The 21,005-nt window shown below is 39.7% G+C and overlaps 1 pseudogene; it reads left to right on the forward strand.

Moving 5' to 3' along the window:
* Positions 1 to 1,434: 1,434 nt before the first annotated feature.
* On the forward strand, positions 1,435 to 17,225 carry LOC113008590 (poly [ADP-ribose] polymerase 12-like; annotated as a pseudogene).
* The last annotated feature ends 3,780 nt before the right edge of the window (positions 17,226 to 21,005 follow it).

Raw genomic sequence — 21,005 nt, forward strand, 5'->3', positions numbered from 1 at the left:
AAAAGGGTTTTCGCCTGCTGGTCGGGGAATACACTTCCATTCAAAATGGAAGGCAAGAGTGGTTACCGATCATATCACTGGTGGTCAAACCTCAGGGCACAAACTGGGTATGTGTAATATGAAGTAATGACAAATACACTGGTAATTAACACCACTCTGCAGTTGTCCTCAGCCACATAAAATGCTCAGCCTCTTTTTTAGCCAAGTCAAGTGTTTTGATTTCATTTGGTTCTTGAATATTTGGGTTAGCAGTCCAAAATACTAGATTGAACTACTGGATTTACTACAGTTGGTCATTGTTATTAGTCATCTGTAAGCACTAATAGCTTGTTTTTCTGCCCCCCGATAATCAAAATTCAGTTGATATTGAAGAAGGAAACCGATCGATTATATAGGATATAGTTACTGTAAAATAAGTTCTTTGAACCAGGTAATGTCCTCCGAAATAATTTGATTTAAACATCTTAATCAAGTAAGGTGCTATGCATCTTAGACTGTTGACCAAATGACTATATAGTAGGCTACTTAACCTGGTCATTGTGATCCTCTTGGTCAGATTTGTCTGTATTCCTTTATTATACTAAAGAAAATGTTGCTTTTTCAGAGTAACAAGCATAATAGTTTCTGGTGGCAGCAGATGGTGGAAGAAGTGACAGGCAATAAAAAAGGAGGGGGGGGGGGGGAAGGAATGGAAAAATCACTTCCAACATGTTTATACTCCTCGGAGTAAGGGAGGGGAACAGGAAGCAATGAAGCTGGTGGGGAATGTGCTGCACGTTAACAAGAAAATGCAGATGAGTGATGCCAGGGAACTTTAAATGTTCCTCCTGCAGCTGGAGGCGAAGACCTGGTGAGCTGGTTTCCAGTGCTAATGAAACATATCCATTATAATGTGCTGGAAGTTCATCTAAATGAGAAAATCAATTTAAAAGTCGACAGTAAATTTTTACATGAATTTCCGGTTAAAATACAGCACATATTGATTATAATAGGCAATAAGCCCAATCCTTCTTTTTGCATGTTTGAGGTGGAAACAAACTGCAGGCAGCAGCCGTTCTGCTGCATGTTTCAAGCTGGTGGGACTAACAGATGGCAATAATGGGATTACAATAATCGGATTTTTAAAAGTGGCATATGTAATCTTAAACACCTACTGTAAAAACACAGTAATCTGATTAGAGACTCTTTGAAGAGAAGAATGCAGAAAGCATTTAGATAAAATTAATGAGACTTGATTTTGTTATAGCATTACTGGAAATCTCTTCACTCTGTTCAGCTGTGAAGCGGAAGAAAGCCTTCTTTCTTCCCCTGTTCAGTCGAGGTGTGGGACGCATTAGGAGATCATACAGCGCGGTGACGCCCCCAAGTGGAAATCAGCAGCATTACAGCATCAGTTCAAGATAAAAAATAGTTCAGTTTCGCTTTCCAATCATCAGAAATGATACCGAAGTTTTCCTCCTCACATGAAGCTGTAGTCAGGCTGCGCTTTGGTCTCACAGGTGGAAGTTAACGCAGGCAGAGCTCGGAAACGATGGCGACAGAAATACTGAGAATGATCTGCGCCGGCCAAGGAGCAGTCAACACGGAGGATTTAGTGTATAATCTGTTTTCCGGCGATCCCACGAAGTTGTCGGAGATCATTTGTAACCGAGAGAAATTTGCTCGGTGTTGTCCAAACGGACAGGAGAAGGTGGTGGCCAGGACCCGCCTGAGACTTTGCAGAGGCAAAGACTGCCCGGGGACGGACGTGCAGGGGTCTGCACCTGTGCAAAAACTTCCTCTTCGGATTCTGTGAGTTCAGCCAGCTCAGGTAAACATGCTGGACTTAAAGTAAATTATAGAGTTTATTGCATTGGAGTATTATTATTTCTGCACACTGTATCTGTATACAGAAAGCTGCATCTGACAGCTCAGGTGGAGGCAGGATTTCAAACTCTTTTATCGTGTAAACCTGATATCTGCATCAGTTGCTACTGACAACAAACAAGGTTTTGACACAATGGACTGAACCATGTTGTAATTGGGAGGAACACTATGCAATATTTGCCTTGGACATTGCCATACACCTGCCACATATATTGTAATAACTCAAATAACAGGAATAGAAATGAAGACACAAACAGATAAACAAGAGGAGCCTACAGAGAATTTATAGAGCTGTTCTTGAAAAAGCAAAACCAAAATCCCTTAGACATATTTTCTCTGATGTTTTTTTTTTATGTGCAGCTACAACATCAGCTTAGTTTAGCAGTTAGAAAAAAGAGTGGAAGTGAAAGGAAAATGGCTTTACAGTGTGTTTGGTTGAATTTTTTGTCTCAATTTTAAATGTTAAAGGGATTCTAGTTCTACCCAGCTATATATAAAAAGCTGGTATTGGACTAATCCCATTAAAACGTATGTCCCAAAACCTAAGTTTGACATTTATGTAATATTACTACCATGATTTATTAGGCTGTCATTTGATATAACCCTTTGGTTTTAAGCACTAACAGCCTCAAAAACAGCTGACTTTGTTCCAGACAGATAAGCTTTCATAATCATCCCACAGTGAGAGACATCAGCTCATTTAAATGTATTACACTGTTTTTATTTTTGGTTTGGGTTTTTTCTTCTTAACTGAGCAAATGGATGCTAGCACTCACAGTCACGAATCAGCTGTGTGGATTCTGTTATAACAGGAGGGGCTGCAGCTTCTCCCATGAGCTGACGTCTGAGCATAACCAAAGACTTCTGAGGGAGCATGAGCTGGAGAGCCTGAGCCGAGAGGAGCTGTGCACCCTGCTGCTGCAGAGTGACCACACAGTTCTTCCTGCTGTGAGTCTTACTACCGAGCACTCTTAAGTTGAATTTCAATCAATAATGGATCTGCTGATCAAGCAGCCTTTCTTTAGACACATTTTCTTGTCATGCTGATATCCAGCTCAACCTTCCCACCAACTTCACAAAATACAACAATATTAAAAAGCTTGAGAGAGTTTTTCTGTTGCAAACAAGTTAATAAGAAAATGATCCCACATTGACCGATGACCTCAGTAAAAATATTCCCAATACGTCTAGGATCTTGGGCACCAGTTTCACATTTTATTTATTTAGATAGCATTTTGCTAACTTTAATTTATTGAGCTTTTATTGCTGTGATAAAGCAAAGTATGGTTTTGGGTTATACCTACTTACATGTGGGTGCTACATGTCCTCAGTTGCTCAGTCAGATCCGCCTCTTGCTTATAGCTAGTTAACATAAATAATGGATATAACATTGGCCATATCCATCTTTTATATACAGGCTATGATTGTAACCATCTTTTCTTTTCTTCTCTCCATCAGATATGCTACAACTACAACAATGGTGATGGAGAGTTCAGCAGGTGTCGGGATGGTGATGGTTGCAGGAGGCTCCACATCTGTGAGAACTACATCAGCCGTGAGTGCAGCTGCTGGAAGAACCACGATTTTAATGCTCCACAGCCATTCAGAGCTTTGAAAGTTAGAGGCGTACCTGACACACTCTTTCAGTCCTTGAAGGCTGCTTATGCAAATAAACAGGCTTTGAGACTGGCTGGAACCAACAGGGAAGATAGAGTCCACAGAGGAAACTGCTCCAGTGGTGAAGTCTCTGCTAATGACAACAACACTGATGAAAACAGTCTTTTTGGTAAGAGCAAAAAGCGGCCACGCCATTGGGATAGAGGGAAACACGGTAACCCGGTCAACCGAGAAAACGCCCGTTTCTCAAGTGACATTCATGCAGCTGACGATGAAGCTGCAAAAGCCAACAAAGGGCACAACAAGAGACAGAGGACCATTAGAGGTAAATCTGGAAACACTTCTATGGGGAGATGAACTAAAACTGCTGTCTAAACAAGGTGTGTGAAATATCTCCTGTTTCTTTCAGATAAAACAGGGATCTGCATGTACTTCATTAAAGGTCACTGCAAACATGATGGTGAGAAAGTCATGGTTAGTAAGTGTTTGAGGCTTTAATGTAGTTCTTTCTTGACTTTGACCAGCTGTCTTTCTTCTTTCTCCTTAGATCGATGTTATAAAGCTCATGACAAGATGCCGTACCGATGGCAGGTCCAAGATGGACACCAGTGGACTGATTTGCCCGACAATGAGACAATTGAGAGAGACTACTGTGACCCCAGTAACTCATACAGGTACTCACACAATTGAACTTCTTCAGAGATTTATTTTACACAATCTGTTACGGTTTGGAGGAGGACTCAAGCGCAGGACTCCGGGCTCAGATGCACACAAGAAAGATTTATTTACAATTCACCAGGTGTGTATACAAGAAGGTGCGGGGGGGGGGTCCAGGGGAAAAGCACGCATTCTTAAATACAACGCACAAAGGAAACACACTTAACCCGACTTGCAGTAGCTTGGCTTCACTAATGCGTGGTAGACAACGATCCAGCGAGGAGCAGCAGTCACCTCCTGGCTTAAATGCTGATCATCTTCATGAGACCCAGGTGTCTCATCTCCCGAGGGCGTGAACCCACGGTGAGTCCGCCCCGGCGAGAGAGAAGAGGAGAGAGAGAGGAAGAGAGACAGTGCAGCTGATCCGCCTGGCCGTGACACAATCATCTCAATGTTTTTAGATAAAGTGGAACTATTAAGCTTTTCCATATTTTCTTTCATATATACACTGATAAAATAACAGATGCTCATTTTAAACTTTGACAAAGTTTAAAAAAATAATAATAATAATTTGAAACTTTAACATAATTGTAAAACAAAGAGAAAATATGAGGTGAGACAAGATTTTCTGTTGCTACAGGAAAATCCTTTCATTGAGTGTTTCAATGCACAAAGGTTTTGGTAGAACTGATGTTAATACTTTCTTGATTGTTTTTTTGCAGTAGTACCAGCCCGGCCGTGCACTTTGACACGATGACGTTTGGACAGAACAAAGTGCGTCGACTCTCGACAGAAAACTCGGTGATCGAGCCGACCTTCATCCACACCACCGAGTGGCTTTGGTACTGGCAGGATGGGAGTTGGAACATGTTTGCATCCGCTGTGAGTAACTACAGAGTGTTGACAGAAATTTTGGCAGATTGCTAAAAATTAACCCATAAGGACCCACAACATTTTTTTTTCAGGACAATTATGAGTGATGTCAATCATACAAAATGGACCACCTTTAACACACTTCTGAAGCTTTTTAAATAATAGCTCCAGAAAACTGTTTCTGGTTGTTAGTGATGATGTATGAACCCTGCTTTTGGGTCCAAACTTCTACTGTGTTCATTACATGTTTTAATGCTTCTCATCTTGTTCTGTTTAATCTGAACAAGCCCTTAAAAATACTCAGTGATCACTGTCGACCTCTCTGCATTTTTATTAGCACTGTTCATATGCAGCATGTTTTAAACGTGTGTGTATGTGAGAATGCGTGTGTCATGGGGGTGCATTTGTGTGACCTCCTGCTCACCAAAATGATCATAAAGCTGGAAGCTTACAACACAAGAAACAGATCTTTCATATAGGATGTATCTACAATAAAACTGGGAGAGGTGGTGAGACAAAGGAATGTCTTTGATCACACAGTTTGAATCAATGTAGAGATGGGAAGCATAAAAATGACAACATTTAACAATTCACTTTAACATTTCCCTCCTGTTTTGTTATTTTTATGCTCCAGATTATTCCTGTGTAGTATTTTCTCACTACTTGTTTTTGACAGTGTCAGTGTAGATTTAGATGTCACACAGCTCCTGCCGTCATTCACCTCCTATTGCAGCAAAGGTTCACCATTAATACATGTTCTAAACTACTATGTTCTTCCATCTCATACACAGTAAACTACATCCTGCAAGTAAACAAATGAATGTCAACAGTCAAACACGAAGAATCAACATTCTCAAATCATATGTCACTACAATCCAGCTGTATACAGGCATTCAAACACATCAGTTGATTTTACTGTTTGTCCATGTGAATCTCAGCTAACTTCAAAGCTGTAGCCTGGTCAACACTCCTCTTTATGACCCCTATCAACCCCCCAAATCTTCTCACTGTAGGCACCCTGTGGGGGTTAGAGTCAACTGGTGAATCATCTGCACTTACAACTCTTCTCCTTTCCTGTTGTCACTGCAGAAAAAGATTTTGTAAAGGAAATTGGATCAAGTTGTTTATGATCTTCTCCCCCCTTTTTGAGTCATGTCCACCCATGGCTCAAAACTTCAACCAGCTCAGAGAAGTTGACACGATGTAAATGTAGACAAAAGGCTTCTCTGTTTACATCTCTCCCTCGCAGAAGGCTTCTCTGCAGAGTATCAAATCTGCATGGCAAAGTGACACCTTTAGATGATCTTCATCCTTGGGAAAAGTGGTGTCAACTATCTCCCAGTCTCCTAGCATCTGTGCTTCACACAGAACCACAATTCCATCGCTGGTCCCCCGCTGCGCTGTCACTTTTGGAGCTTGGCACGCTCCCTTCATCCCTCAGTTTCTGTTCCAACGCGCTGACGATTTAAGGCAGAGCACGTCGTACACCTTAGTTGTCTTCTTCAACGTCAACGTCGAAACTTTATTTAAGATTTTGCTGTGCGAAGTCTCCTCATGACGATCTTCTGGAAGCCCAGTGGTGCAACCCACTGTGGTTTTTCAGCTGTCCTGCAGATGGTCCCTGCTTCTCACTGGTCCTCTTGAAGCGTCTCTCCTGGCCTCAGCTTCCATCTTGTCGACGCTCTTCCTTACTCGCTTCTCCTCATGGTACCTGCAAATTTAAAATTGACACTCTTCTTGTGCCACACGGCTCTCGTCATGTGTCAACTCCACACAATGAGACATGCACAAGAATGCTGCACATTCTCTTCTAAAAAAAATTCTCCAGGGTTTCCCTCTTGGAGCAGCTCCACTCCAAACCTGTAACCCTGTCAATACATTAGTCAGAGGTTAAACATTAAGATTGTTTAACTCCCAGCTGCACCCGGAGCCTGTATCCTAGAAGACAAAGTCTTTAAGTTAAAACAAACTCACATTTGCAACCAACTGTAGCATAAGATTAATAAAGTATTCAGCATCACAGAGACAAGTATAATTGCAGGGTTACTCTAAACTCATTAAACCCCTGATTTTTCCATAATTTGCTCCAAATCATTGAACATCTGCACTTCATTCCACATTGTAATCAGAATCAGAATACTTTATTGATCCCTGGGGGAAATTATTTTTTGTTACAGTGACTGGACAGTGACTTTTCTTAAGTTTGTCACTCACCATGAGCTCAATAGTGGTCAGATAATAAGCCCCATGTAACTATTGAGTAACCACTGCACATCTGTTCAATCGTCACTTGTCTGTCTGTGCTGAATCCTTTACAAGCAGCTTTAAAGGAAAAACAAACATTAGCCAAACACACGGATCATCCTGGAGGTCGGGCCTAAGTCAACAGGTTCCAGAGGTGCTGTAAAAGGTCATAAAGTTAACACTCGGCTGTAAAAAACAGAAGTAACACTGGTTTCAACACAGTATCACACTGTATTCACATCTTCCCCTGTAATTTTCAACATTTTCTCAACAACACAGTGTAATTTCATCACCAACACACAGCCTGTAACCACAGTTTTCTTGACACACAAAATCTCAGTAATCCTGTGGTAGAAAAACATTACTAAGTTGTGTGTCCTGCTGTAAATCACATGATCAAATCACATGATTAACCCTCTGCTGTAGAAAAGAAATGTAAATGTTAGTGCTGCGCAGGTGTATACACTCTTTCTCACAGTGATCTCTGTGAGCAACACAAGGTGATGAATAACACCTTTGGTAAATTCAAAAACATCCAGAAAAATTACAACTAAAAAGGTTAAATTTGCAGAGTTCACATAGTCATGTGACCCAAGTTTCCTCCTGTGGTGTCCTCCTGCTCCTGCAACAAGAGGCACACACAGAGATACATCCACTCCTTTGTCATCTGAATGGGGTAACCTTGAATAGTGGTGTCAGTCAGTCTTGTCAGCTTTTACCAGTCAGTCAGTTCCCCATTTTTTTATTTTCACTCATTATTCATTCATCGATTGTTTCTTTTTTTCTTTGCTGATAGTGGAACCTATCGTCGCATTTTGTTTCCACCCTCAGCAAAACGACGACATTTAAAAAAGAAACAGAATTTAGACTGGATTACCTCGCTGAATCCTTTTAGAAAGGGACTCGCTTCCTAATTGTCCCAAACAAGTGGCTTTCACCTGAGCCCGTTCTAATTTTGGAGAAAGTCACTTTGCAACCGTTCGCAACAACATGTTGTAGTTCTCCCTATTCAAACGTTCAGATCCTCTTAGATGAGAGAGAATATTAAACAAAACTTTCAGTGCACTATGAAAGTAACAAAATAAAAAGTAAGGGGGGGGATCATACCAAACCTAATTGGCAGGCTCAACCTTGCAACAAAAGACAAATCATCAGCTAGTTTGATCTCAAACATTCATCCAATCAGCCACACACAACACACAGCATAACCCTGTTGTCTCATCACATAATGAGTTTCTTCTCATGTAACCAAATGTGTGCCATGTTAAAACTTCTTCACACACCAGAAACTCAACAATCAGCTCACTCAGTCAAAACCTCTCATCAGCATTCTGTTTTCTCCCTATGATGCAATCATTTGTCCTCCTATAATATTCAGTCCACTAGTCTATGTATCACTTTTCATCTTACTAGTGACTTGGACAAGATGACAAACAGAATCTCATGCTTAAGATGCTTTCTGGTCTTCACGAGTGTCATTGTATGTGTATGTGGGGTTGGTATGGTTAATGCTGTTTGTGTGTGTGTTTTTTTGTGTACCTTTCTCATTTTGTAGTCCAGACTCCTTCTCAATTTTCCCACTTAAAGCAGTTTCCTTTTTTCCCAGGATTGCTTACCCAAATTTTGATTTCCCACACTAAACGACAGCCTTCCTCTGTGTGCTCACCTGCTCCTCTCACTCCGTTCTCCTCTCCCACGTTGCAGTCCAATGGCAGACAGTTCTCTTCAGCTTTGTCCTGTGTTTTCCCACTGTCTCATCTTGCCATTTTACTCCAAACGTGGCAAATGTCACTCAGACAGTCTCCTCAAAAGTCATCTTCACACACAGTGAAGTTGCAGCTTGCTGGAAACGCATCTCCATCCATCCATGCTGATGCTGTTTGCACACACTGCAGCTGGACCTCTCTGCTCAGGACTCTGTTGTTGTAAAAATTACAACATTTAACAATTCACTTTAACTATTTCCTTTGCCTTGTTTGGTCTCATCCTTTTCAGCACAACCTCACGTGTCTGAATTTACAGTTATGTTTTCATTTTGACATACTGTATTAACACAATTGATCTAAAATCAGACAAAAAACATAAAATCCGAGTAGAAAAAGTTATATTTTTTACTGTAACAACCAAAAACATGTTTATCGAATCATATTTCATAACTTTAAAAACAAATATAAATTGTCAGTTTTAAAATCATATGCACAAGTTTTGCAAACAAAGTTATTTGCAGCCTTTACCCTTTTTTAAATAACCATTTCAAACTATTTACAGAACAATCAGGTGTTCTCATTCAATAAGATGCCACACAAAATATTTGTGCCACTCCAAATATTTCTGTCCACTATAAAGGAAACATCACAGCCTGATACCTGCAGGTCTGACATAAGGTCATAACCAGAGAGGGCTCGCTGCGCTGTCCTTAGACAGTAAACGTGACGAAACTATTCGGGAAAAACGCCGCGTATATATAGTTTGTCATGACTCTGGTTTTACGTGGCCTAGCAACACAATTTAAAAACTGGTATATATCACCTTGTTGCTTTGTCATCTTAAAGTGGTAATATGTCTGCATTTATAAATTAGATAGAAGCTATCTGCAAACCTTAGCCAATCTCTCTGTGAGTGATTAGAGTCAGTCCAAGTCTGACTGCAACTGGTTTCAGTAAGTTTGCCTCCTGTCAGACAACCTTGCGCTCAAACGTGGTCACAAGTGTGCAACATCCTCAAGCTCTGGGCAAAAATGTATTCACTACAAGTTGTAGTTGGTCACAGAATATGAATAAATAAATCAATAAATCACCAGGCAGCCACCAATTTTTACTCCAGTCTTATTTTTACTTGCGTGATAAGCCACGCTGTCAAGCTAAGTGTGTCCAGTGTTGGATGATCGTCAGTTGAATGTAAACACGAGGGTCCATGAAACCAGCTCTCTTGTTCATAGTATTTCCAGAATATATTACCATGCTAAATATTACGATACTATGGTGTATCAATTTTTCCCTCCCTATGGTTGGCAGTTGTCCTTTTCTTATGAACTGTTCATTGTTCATATGCCGATGCAGGTTTCCTTCAAGGTTAAAAACACCTTTACTGTTCTCACTTTGCAGATTGGTGGACACGAAGCAGCAGACATCAACAGTGCAAAGCTGGAGGAGAAGTTTCTGGCCAATGATAAAGACGTGGTGGAGTTCACTGCTGGTTCACAGTCATATTCACTCAGTTTCCAAGGTAAACAAAGAATAGGGAACCATGCATACTTCTGCATGTTAAAATATAAAATCAGCTTTATAATTGTTGTGCAAGTTTAAACTTTTTTGCCCCTCAGACATGATGCAGACAAACAAGCGTTACGGCACCAAAAGGCCTGTTTGTAGACGGCCACGGTTTGTCTCTGCTGCAGATGCCCTAAAAAAGAAAGTCAGGTATGTCATCCCCAAAACAGCTCCACCAGACTTCCTTACTTTTTTCTAAATTCATTAGATACTTGAACTTTCTTGTCATCTTTATTCCAGTTGGAGATGGGATTTGATTTTTACACCAAGATCTCTAGAGACCAGCATATTGTCTTGAATCTAACGTAATTTCTATTCAATACTGATAGGTAACCATGCCAAAGTACTGTTATTGCCTTGGTCTTTAGAGTCAAACAAAGCTCACTAACCAAAAGCAAACAAATAAAAAACAATATTGTTGTTGTAGCGTACAGCTTCATAAAGCTTGACAAGAGCTGATGCTGGATCCAGGAAAGTTGTAAACTTAATTTTAAACAAAAATAAAATTGGCCTTGTTTTTTCAACTTCTATAAAAATGACATCATTAAAGTAAATTTGAATTTCTCTCTGCAGAAGGTCTTCAGTTCAAAGCTCCACTTCAATACCAAAAACCTGGGACAACACACAGATCCCTCAAACAGGATGCTCGGTATTGTAAAAAACATAAAATATAACTATTCTGTTGTAAGTCACACTCTTAAATTTAGATGTTTTTGAAATTAATTGTATTCTAATAATATTAATAACAGAAGTGAGCAAGTAAATTTACTGACAAATAGACATGAGGACAAAATGCTGTTGGCGATGAAGATGCGAAGCTTTTCATTGGACGGGATGAATTCATTTATTAGAAGGACAGCTCATAAAAACGAGTTAGAAGCAGAAAAAGACAGTTTCATACGAGGTTTTCTGCTTCTTCATGTTCGTTCACTTGAAGGTTTTATTCCTGTTTTTTATGGGGTCTTTTTTTCTTGTGACAAATTCTTAAATAATTTGAAAATGAATGAAGTGCAGCCGTCTGGCTAATCTGCCGTGAGAACAGAGTTTCTGTTGCAAATGGTGTAGGAGAAGAAAAAAACCAGTTTTTAAAAAACGTTAAGTAGCAATTTATTCAAAGTAAACAAGCTAAAACATACAATTTAGCATTGCTAGGCATTTATTTCTTTTTTGTAAACAAAAGTACTTTAGTATTTTTGAATAGGCTAAAAAAGTATATTACATTAGGGCAGCCTAATTATTATTTCATTATTATTAAGAAACACATTAGCTGATTGCTGTTAAGCATTGGGATGGCAATTTGTCCCTATTCGATTCAATTTAATTTAGTTTTATTTTATTTATATAGCACAAAAAAGTCACCTTAAGGCATTTTATATATTAAGTTAAAACCTTCCAATAACACAGAGAAAACCTCAACAATCAGACAACCCCCTAAGAGCAGTGTTGGGGAGTAATGGAATACATGTACCGCCGTTACGTATTTAAAATACAAAATATGAGTAACTGTATTACTGTTTATAAAGGTGGTATTCAGAATACAGTTACTTTGCTAAAATAAATGGATTACACAGCCGTCTTTTCCTGTTTCATATGTTAGGCTGTCCCCTCTCTATTTTTGGTAATTCCACGCCGGTGGAAACCCAAACAAAACCCGCATTAAGAGGCTCAAACGTCTCATTCTCGCGTCTCATAGTCACGTGAAGAAATATTTTTTTAAATGATTTAATATGAAGGCAACAGGCAGAGTGTTGCAGGCATCGCCCTAAAGAATGTAGCTTCATGGGCAGTGTAGTCCGTGCTACAGGGAGAATGGACTGTCATACCCGTTATGTGTCTGTGAGCGCGAGGAGGGAGAAAAAGGAAAAGTATGAGCTGTCATCGAGCAGAAACAGGAGCTGGAAGCATGTAAATATAATAATAACCACTGCAGCCAAAAAGAGAGCCTGACGAGCCCAGCTGTAAGTAAGCTATTAAGACTCGACTGTGTTCGTGTTTTCCTCCGAAACAATAAGTTCGGTTGGAGCAGCCTTCCAACGCCTCTCTCTGTCTTTCGCTAGCAAAGTTGACCCAGACAACAAAGTAAAGCTAGTTTTCATCTACGAGCCCGACACGTACCCGACGTATTAGCCAGAGGTCCCTTTACTACGGTTCGGAGCCGCTGACCTGTTTTATATACGTGTGGAATAGTTTTCTATACGAGATCGCTGCAAAAAGTGCAGCCTTACCTAATGTCCACCTACTGTTACTCATTTATATTAAGATTTAAACATCTAGTTGGTGTTGGTATGGCGAGTAACCTTCAGTAATAAATCACCCAGCAATAGTACATTCATGTAGTTGTAAAAAAGCATGATAATATATTAAGTAATCCAAAGTATTCAGAATACATTACTCTCATTGAGTAACGTAATGGAATACGTTACAAGATACAATATGTAATCTGTAATCTGTAGTGGAATACATTTTAAAAGTAACCTTCCCAACACTGCCTATGAGCGAGCACTTGGCAACAGTGGGAAGGAAAAAAACTCAGTTTTAACTGCAGGCTCAGAGAGGGGCGGGGCCATCTGCCATGAGCAATTGGGGGTGAGAGGAAAAGCAGAGAGCAGAGTACTTGTTATTTTTCGTTGTCATTGTGAATAAAAATATTTAATGTGCCTGTTTTTTTTTCATACAGCGAATCTCACTCCAGCTCAGCTCAGAAGAATTTAAGGAGGCTGAAGCTCTTTTCTATAAAACCATGAAAGACTGTGACATCATCAACATTGAGAGGATTCAGAACAAAGCTCCATGGGAAGCCTTTCAGTTGTACGTATTTCATTTAATGTGCACCCATCTTTCACTGTGAGTATAAAGTTACTGTACCACTGCTGCCAGCTAAAGTGAGGTTATGGTTGTGTAACTGATATGACTGAGCTTTTTATTAAAGTGTATATAGTATTACCAGCTGTCAGTTCGCTGAGGTTTGCAGGCATTCATTTATGCACCGCTCTGTTAAAGCCCTGCATTTCATTCAGGATTCATTCAGAGATGGCCTCACATTTGAACAGTGATGGGAATAACAATGTTCTAAGTAACGGCGTTACTTTTTTCAGTAACGAGTAATATAACTAATTACTGCTACCTATCATTACAACGCCGTTACTAAAATGCGGTGTTACTATTTTTCAACAAACAGACGGTTGAAGCTGTGTTCAGGTTACCGCACCTTATATCAGTTGCACGGAAGTAGCTGTAAGTAATCTGGACGCTACAGCTTTGAGCAGCTGTGCGCGCTCAGATTACTTACTTTTTGGCAAAACACCTGGAGCTAAGGGGGCAAAACAATCGCATGAGTGCTGCTGCTTGACTGAGGAAGAATGAAGTAGTCGTAGTAAGCCAATCACACGACTACTTCAAGATGACAAAGCAATAAGGTGATATATACCAGTTTTTAAATTGTGGTGATAGGCCACGTAAAACCAGAGTCATGATAAACAAGATATACGCGGCATTTTTTCCTCAATAGTGTCGTCACGTTTACTGTCTAAGGACAGCGCAGCGAGACCTCTCTGGTTATGACCTTATGTCAGACCTGCAGGTATCAGGTGTGATGTTCTTCTTTATAGTGGATAGAAATATTTGAAGTGGCACAAATAATTTGTGTGGCATCTTATTGAATGGAGAACACCTGATTGTTATGTAAATAGTTTGAAATGGTTATTTAAAAAAGGGTAAAAGGTAAATGGCTGCAAACTGCAACAACAATTTTGTTGTTTGCAAAACTTGTGCGTATGATTTTAAAATTTACAATTTATACTTGCATTCAAAGTTATGAAATATGATTCATTAAACATGTTTGTGGTTGTTACAGTAAAAAAGATAACTTTTTCTACTCAGAGTTAATGTTTTTATCTGAGTTTAGATCAATTGTGTTAATACAGTATGTCAAAATGAAAACGTAACTGTAAATTCCAACATGTGAGGTTGTGCTGAAAAGGATGAGACCAAACAAGGCAAAGGAAAGAGTTTTTCAAGGTGAAATGTAGAGGGAGAATTGAAAGTAGTCAAAAACAGCCAATAATGCTCTAAAATTAAACATTTTTTTTAAAGTAACGCAATAGTTACTTTTCCTAGTAATTAATTACTTTTAGAATCTTGTAACTCAGTTACTTTTTTGAAGAAGTAATTAGTAACTATAATTAATTACTTTTTCAAAGTAACTTGCCCAACACTGCATTAGACTGTAGAATACTTTGGTATACAGAGTTCATGGTTGACTCAGTGACTCCAAGGTGCTCAGGTCCTGTTGTTGTGTAAAAGACCAAACAAACCCAAATCGCCGCGCCTCCACCACCGAGCTTGAAAGCTGGTATGAGGTGTTTGTGCAGAGACTCTGTTTGATGTGCACTGTGGCCAGACATCTCCGCTTTGGTGTCATCTTTCTGAAGGACATTATTCCAGAAATCTTGTGGTTTGTTCAGATGCAATTTTGCAAACCTGAGCTGAACATTTAAGCTATATTTTCAGAAACAGAAGCTGCGTCTGTTGTTTATACAGCATTTAGCTGCATTTAGCATTCAATGTTATCCTGCTTTCCACTTGTGGCTACAGAGACTGCTGCTGCAGATGTATATAGTATGTATACTGTAGATGTCTATAGTATATTTATTCACTTTATATTCCCGCACTTACTGTACATGTACCAGTTAGAGTTAGTTTTTTCCTGCCTCCTATTTCAAGGCAGAAAAATCAAATGAAGCGCAAAAACAGAGATGGAAAGGTGATGGAGAAAAAGCTTTTTCATGGCACTGACTCCAAAGATGTAGACGCCATCTGCCACCACAACTTTGACTGGAGAATCTGTGGAACTCATGGAACGGCTTATGGGAAAGGTGAGTTAAAACGGTTATTGAATATTCAAATTATGTTTTCAGAAAAAATACGTTTAAAATCAAAAATTCCAAACATTCTCATTTCAATCTTGCAGTCTTTTCTGTGACACCCTTGGGTGCTGGGAAGTGATACTTTAAAAAAAATAAACCAAAGGCTTTGTTTGTCTCTGTTTATCACTGAAGAAAATAATGCGTAGCCCTTTGTCTTTTCCCACAAATAAAGTTTTGATAATTGTATCTTTTGGTGTCTAAACACAGGTAGTTACTTTGCCCGTGATGCCAGTTACTCCCACAACTACACCGGAGACACTGATGTGAGAGCCATGTTCATCTCACGGGTGCTGGTGGGAGACTTCACCATAGGGTCCTCTGATTATCGCCGACCTCCTTCCAAGGATGGAGGGGGCATAAACTTCTATGACAGCTGTGTGAATGATGTAATGAACCCCTCCATATTTGTGGTGTTTGAGAAGCAGCAGATCTACCCCGAGTACCTGATAAAGTACAAGACCACAAACCTACTTAATGTGCACAATGGCAATGCAGCAACTATAGCGGGATTTAATCAAAGTACTAATAATTCTTGTGTCATTGCTTAACAAAAGTGGTGTAAAAGGGGGTAGGCAGTGTCTTGAAATGGAAATTTTATTTTGAAGGAGCTTAATAGAGTTTGTGCTGAATAATTTAATCATATGCAAACACATACCTGAAAGCAAAAAAGCACAAAAAAATCTTATGTAGAGATAAATATAAAAAAAGAAGCAGTAGATATTAATGACAGATATGTTCACAATAGAAAAGAACTCTTACTTACTTCCAGACGATTAGAAAATGTGAATTGTGAGCTGGTCTGTAGTTAATGTAGATTAACAGTTTATGATTAATTAGCTTCTCAGTCAGATGATATTAAAACATTTTAGGTTAAATTCAAATGATGGGGAAACCTTGATGAAATTGCTGAATGATAAATGATTTATATTTTTACATTTTCCTGTTGCACTTTATTATTTCTATTTCTGTTTTTGTTGTTTTGATGGTGAAGTTTTTCCACCTTGACCAAATGTAAAATGATTTTCTACAAATTGCCAGCATTTCCTCTCACTTTGTATTTATGAGCATATTGAAGATGAAGAAAAAGGTTGGCACGATCCCATTTGCTGAGGTGTTGTTTATAGAAAATAGACCAGCCTTTATACAGAATAATTAAAAAACAGCAGGAGTGAGTTAACCTTATCAGAAGAAAAAACCAAGTGCTTTCCTCATGATTATCTTCGGAGGTTTTATATGTCTGCCACATTTAGTGTTAATTATGCAAACAAATCATAAAATGTCAATTAATGATAAAGGACGCTGTCAGATTAGACCATTAGAGTCAGAAATTCTTATAATGACTTGTCCGAGACACATGATGGATTATGTGTTGGTGCCTGATGGTAGCAACAAGAAGCAGGGACCAACTTTTGAGAACATGAATAGAAACAAACAGCAGCTCTGTGTTTGGAAAAACCTAAAAAAAAAAAAGAGAAAAATATTAAAAGGGAAGCTCAAAGACGATGCTGTGGTGGCTCTTAATCTCTTTAAGATCGTCCCATTGTGCACTACAGAGCGCACACCACTGCTCTTGGAGTCACGAAAACATAAAGGTTGCGTTAAAACTTGATATCTGATATAGCATTACACTTCTTTCAACTCAGACAAAGTCCATTGCACTACTTTCAAGCACTTTGCAACCTGTCCTCTAATTTGGTCATTTCTTCTGGATGCATTTCTCTTGCTTGTATATATTTATTTTGTCGTATGTACTCCTTTTGTCTGTTTTTTATTCTTGCCGTCCTACTGTTTCTATTTTTATTTCATGCACAGTTGATGTGGAGAACCCACAATTTGTTTTGTACATGCACAAAGAAAATAAAAGACTATTCTATTCTAAAAAGGAGGCATGCCTAACTGGCATCATTTAGTTATCAACTATGATGGTAACGTCAAATGAATTCAGCTATGTTGCAACTGCAAGCAACAAAGTTGCAAAACACACAACAGTCCTGGGAACTGTTGGCTAACACATGGAGGTCTGTGCCACTTTTTAAGAATCATCAGTGACCCACTGCCAAAGTGATCACGCTGGATGATGTTTGCTGCAATGGCTCCAGACTCTTAAGTCGTGTGCTCAGTGTGAGAAAGTGGTGACAGCAGCAGCAGATTTGTCAAATGCTAGAAAGGCGATAATGCATAATGTATATTGAATCATGCTGAGTATGCACAGGTGGCGATGCCTGATTATTAATGTCACCAATGTTGGGTCCTTACTTAAATAATGTCTTTCACATTACTCCTTACTTTTCCTAAAATGATGCAGTACCTTACTTAATTACTTTACTGGAGAAAGTAATTGGTTAGCCATTTCACGCTCCTGCACTGTCTGTCACGATCCTGGGTCTTTTGACCCAGCGTTTTGAGTTTCAGTTTATTTTGATGTTTATGGTTAAGTTCATTAGGTTATCTAAGTTCATTTGCTTATTAGTTTCCCCTTGTGTTTTCAACCCCTGTTAAGTCTCCCTTGCCCTTCATATGTTTCATGTCTGTGTGTGTAATGTGTGTATGTGTTAGTCACCATAGGGAAATAGTTCCTCTGCATTTAACCCATTCACCCAGTGAAGCAGTGGGCAGCCACCAATGCATCATTATCATCATTATGTTCATGTGTGTCAGCTGTTTTCCCCATGTGTTCCGACTTCCCTCATTAGCCTCCTGTGTGTATTTAGTCAGTGTGTTTTCAGTCGTTCCTTGTCTGCTCGTCTGCGTCATGTCTTCAGGTATCCATGTCAGTTCACCATGTTTAAGGTTTTTTTTTTTCCCTCCCATGTTTTAGTTTTAGTTCACCCAGTTTAGGTTATTGTTTAATTTCATGCATGCCCTTTGATTGCATTTATTTTGCCAGCCTTAATGTGGTTGAAATTATAAATATTTAAACTGCTGGGAAGACTGAAGAAGCATTTAAAACCGTTGCAAAGATTATATTATAGGAAGGCCCAACTACAGAGCTCCGGGTATAACTCAGGCTTAGATGAGAGTACTTTACACTCTCATGTCACACTTGTAGTTGGAAGCAACTATGAGGCTAGAACACTGGGCTCAATGGTCAAGAAAGCGCTGAGCTTGACCTGGGAGGCCACAGATGCACCAAACGCTTGGAAGGCAGTGGAAGTAGACATGTGGTATGTTGCGTTTTCCTCAGAGGAGTAAAACAAACCTGAAGAGGATTCACCCATGGAAGAAAGAGGACAGATCATACTGACACACAAAGACTCTGGTAGCCCCAATCCTGGGTTTCAGCACCACTGATGCACGGCAGACACGACCACATGTTTGCACTTTTCAGTACACTTCTTTATTGTGGCTGTCAACTTACACACGCTGCTGCAGCTTTGCAGCGGATCCACATATTTCAAGATTTTCAAGAGCTTGGCTTCCCAAGTCCCTGATTTGGGAGTTGAAAACAGAGTGAGAGGTTTCAGCTACTTCCTGGTGGCGGTGGACTGCTTCACAAGCTAGGTGGAAGCAATCCCATTCAAAAATGAATGAGTGCAGACTATGGTGTCCCAAGGAGCATATGCTCTGACAATGATTCACATTTGTCCAATAAAGAACTGGCAGAGGTAGAAAAGGCTCTAGGTATAACACACCGATTTGTTTACCACCCTGCCTCACAAGGGGTGGTGAAAGGGCAAATCAGACTTTGAAGAGAAAAATTGTGGCATATATTAGGACAGTAAACTGAGATGGGTGGACACTCTCCCCATTTTTCTTATGTCAATGAGAACCTCTCCGGGTGCGCATACACACCTGATGCCACATGAGTCGCTGAGAGGCAGGCCAATGCCTGGTCCAACCCTGAGAGGGAGGTCGTATGACCTCTCTGGATGTTTGGCAGGTGAACTGTGATGAATATATGACAGCGTAGACTAAGCGAGTTTTTAAGTTTTGTTTAAGCAGGTGCAGCTGGCTGAGCCTGAGGAAACTACAACTACAGCAATAAAGGCTGGTGACTAGGTGCGGGTGAAAGTTCACAATGGAAAGTGGCTTGAACCCTGGTGGACTGGACCCTATGAGGTGATTAAATGCACATCCAGTCTAGTGCTGTCCAGATAAAAGGTAAAGCTGGAGCTAATTATCACCACATGACACATTGTATACCTGCACAATCACCTTTGTAAACTCTGGCTGAGGGTTAGGCCTAATCAGAAACCGGTGAAGGCGCCAAACAAATAGACTGATCTGACTCAAAAACTGACCATTGCATGTCCTTGTTAGTATAAATGGCATGTTTCCTAGCTACTATAGAGTGCTGCGGTTGTTGTTGTATTCTGTGTGGTAGAAGCTTATTGAATAGACTGATAATAGCCGCTTTGTCCAAGGAGAAAGGCCTACCACCCTATCAGTTGCTGTTGTTTGGACAACAGGAGGAGTTAGAGAATGATGAGGAGGTGCAGAACAGTAAAAGCAGGGAGCCAAGGCTCTGAGGGCAATAGCTGGTGTGGGGTTGAAGGTTTGAAGCTTGTAGCTATTTGTTGTTAATGAACCATCAGACAGGATGGAGTACTGGCAGACATGAAGGGAACCAGTGGATTGAAAATCATCCTTAAATAGGAAAAGATCATACCACTAGGGCTGTTCGATATAACGATATATATCGGATGACGATACAAAAACGTCTATCGTTTCATTTTACGCTATCGTTTGTTTCGTGGTGTCGCAAAATAAACTGTTTACGGCAATGTTTTTTTCGTCATTTTGATGCTCACTGTAGTGGGTATATTAATTTCTTAAAGTTCTCTCTTTCTCTTATATTTAATACAACCACACTACACACGGACAAGTGCCTGTTTTATGCACTGTCTTTAGCAACAAGGACGGCAACACCATCGCGTGTCCGCTTGTTTATGTTCCGCATAAACCTTTCACAATAAAGCTCAAGATCCTGTTGAGACTTTTCAAAATAAACTGAATCACGTGAAAGAGCAGATTATTTACGGATGAGAATTAAAAAAAGAGCCGCCACATGCTAAAAAATAAACCTTAGACTCAAACGTTAGAACAGGCTTTTCCCCGCAGAACGCCGTGTAATAAATACTCACAAAGAAAATGGTGGCTGTTAAAACTTATGTCTAAAAATGTATAGTTTAATGCATCTGTTAAAACACTGGACTCCAGCTACATGACGTGCAGCTGGAAACACTTCCCGCAAGTCGAGCTGCCCGAGATTCACAGAATTTACAGAAAATGTTACATTTTTGTGATTTATATCGTTATCGGGACGATAGAATTCTTATATCGGGATATGAGATTTGTACAAATGTACAAACTAAGTACAATAATCAAACAAAATGGCATATGTATGCATAATATTATCCCTCTCACACGCACACACACAGAGGTATAGCATTTTGACCCACTCATCTTTGCAGAGTTGTTGTAATTCAGTCACATATAGTTGTATACATAAGGATGGGTTTAGGGAGGTGCACCTACTTCAGTCGTCTCAGGAAGTGCAGTCACTGCTGGGCCCTTTTTGTCACTGATTTGGTGTTGCTGGTCCAGGACAGGT

This window comes from Astatotilapia calliptera, chromosome 17, assembly GCF_900246225.1.
Source record: "Astatotilapia calliptera chromosome 17, fAstCal1.2, whole genome shotgun sequence".
Taxonomy (NCBI): domain Eukaryota; kingdom Metazoa; phylum Chordata; class Actinopteri; order Cichliformes; family Cichlidae; genus Astatotilapia; species Astatotilapia calliptera.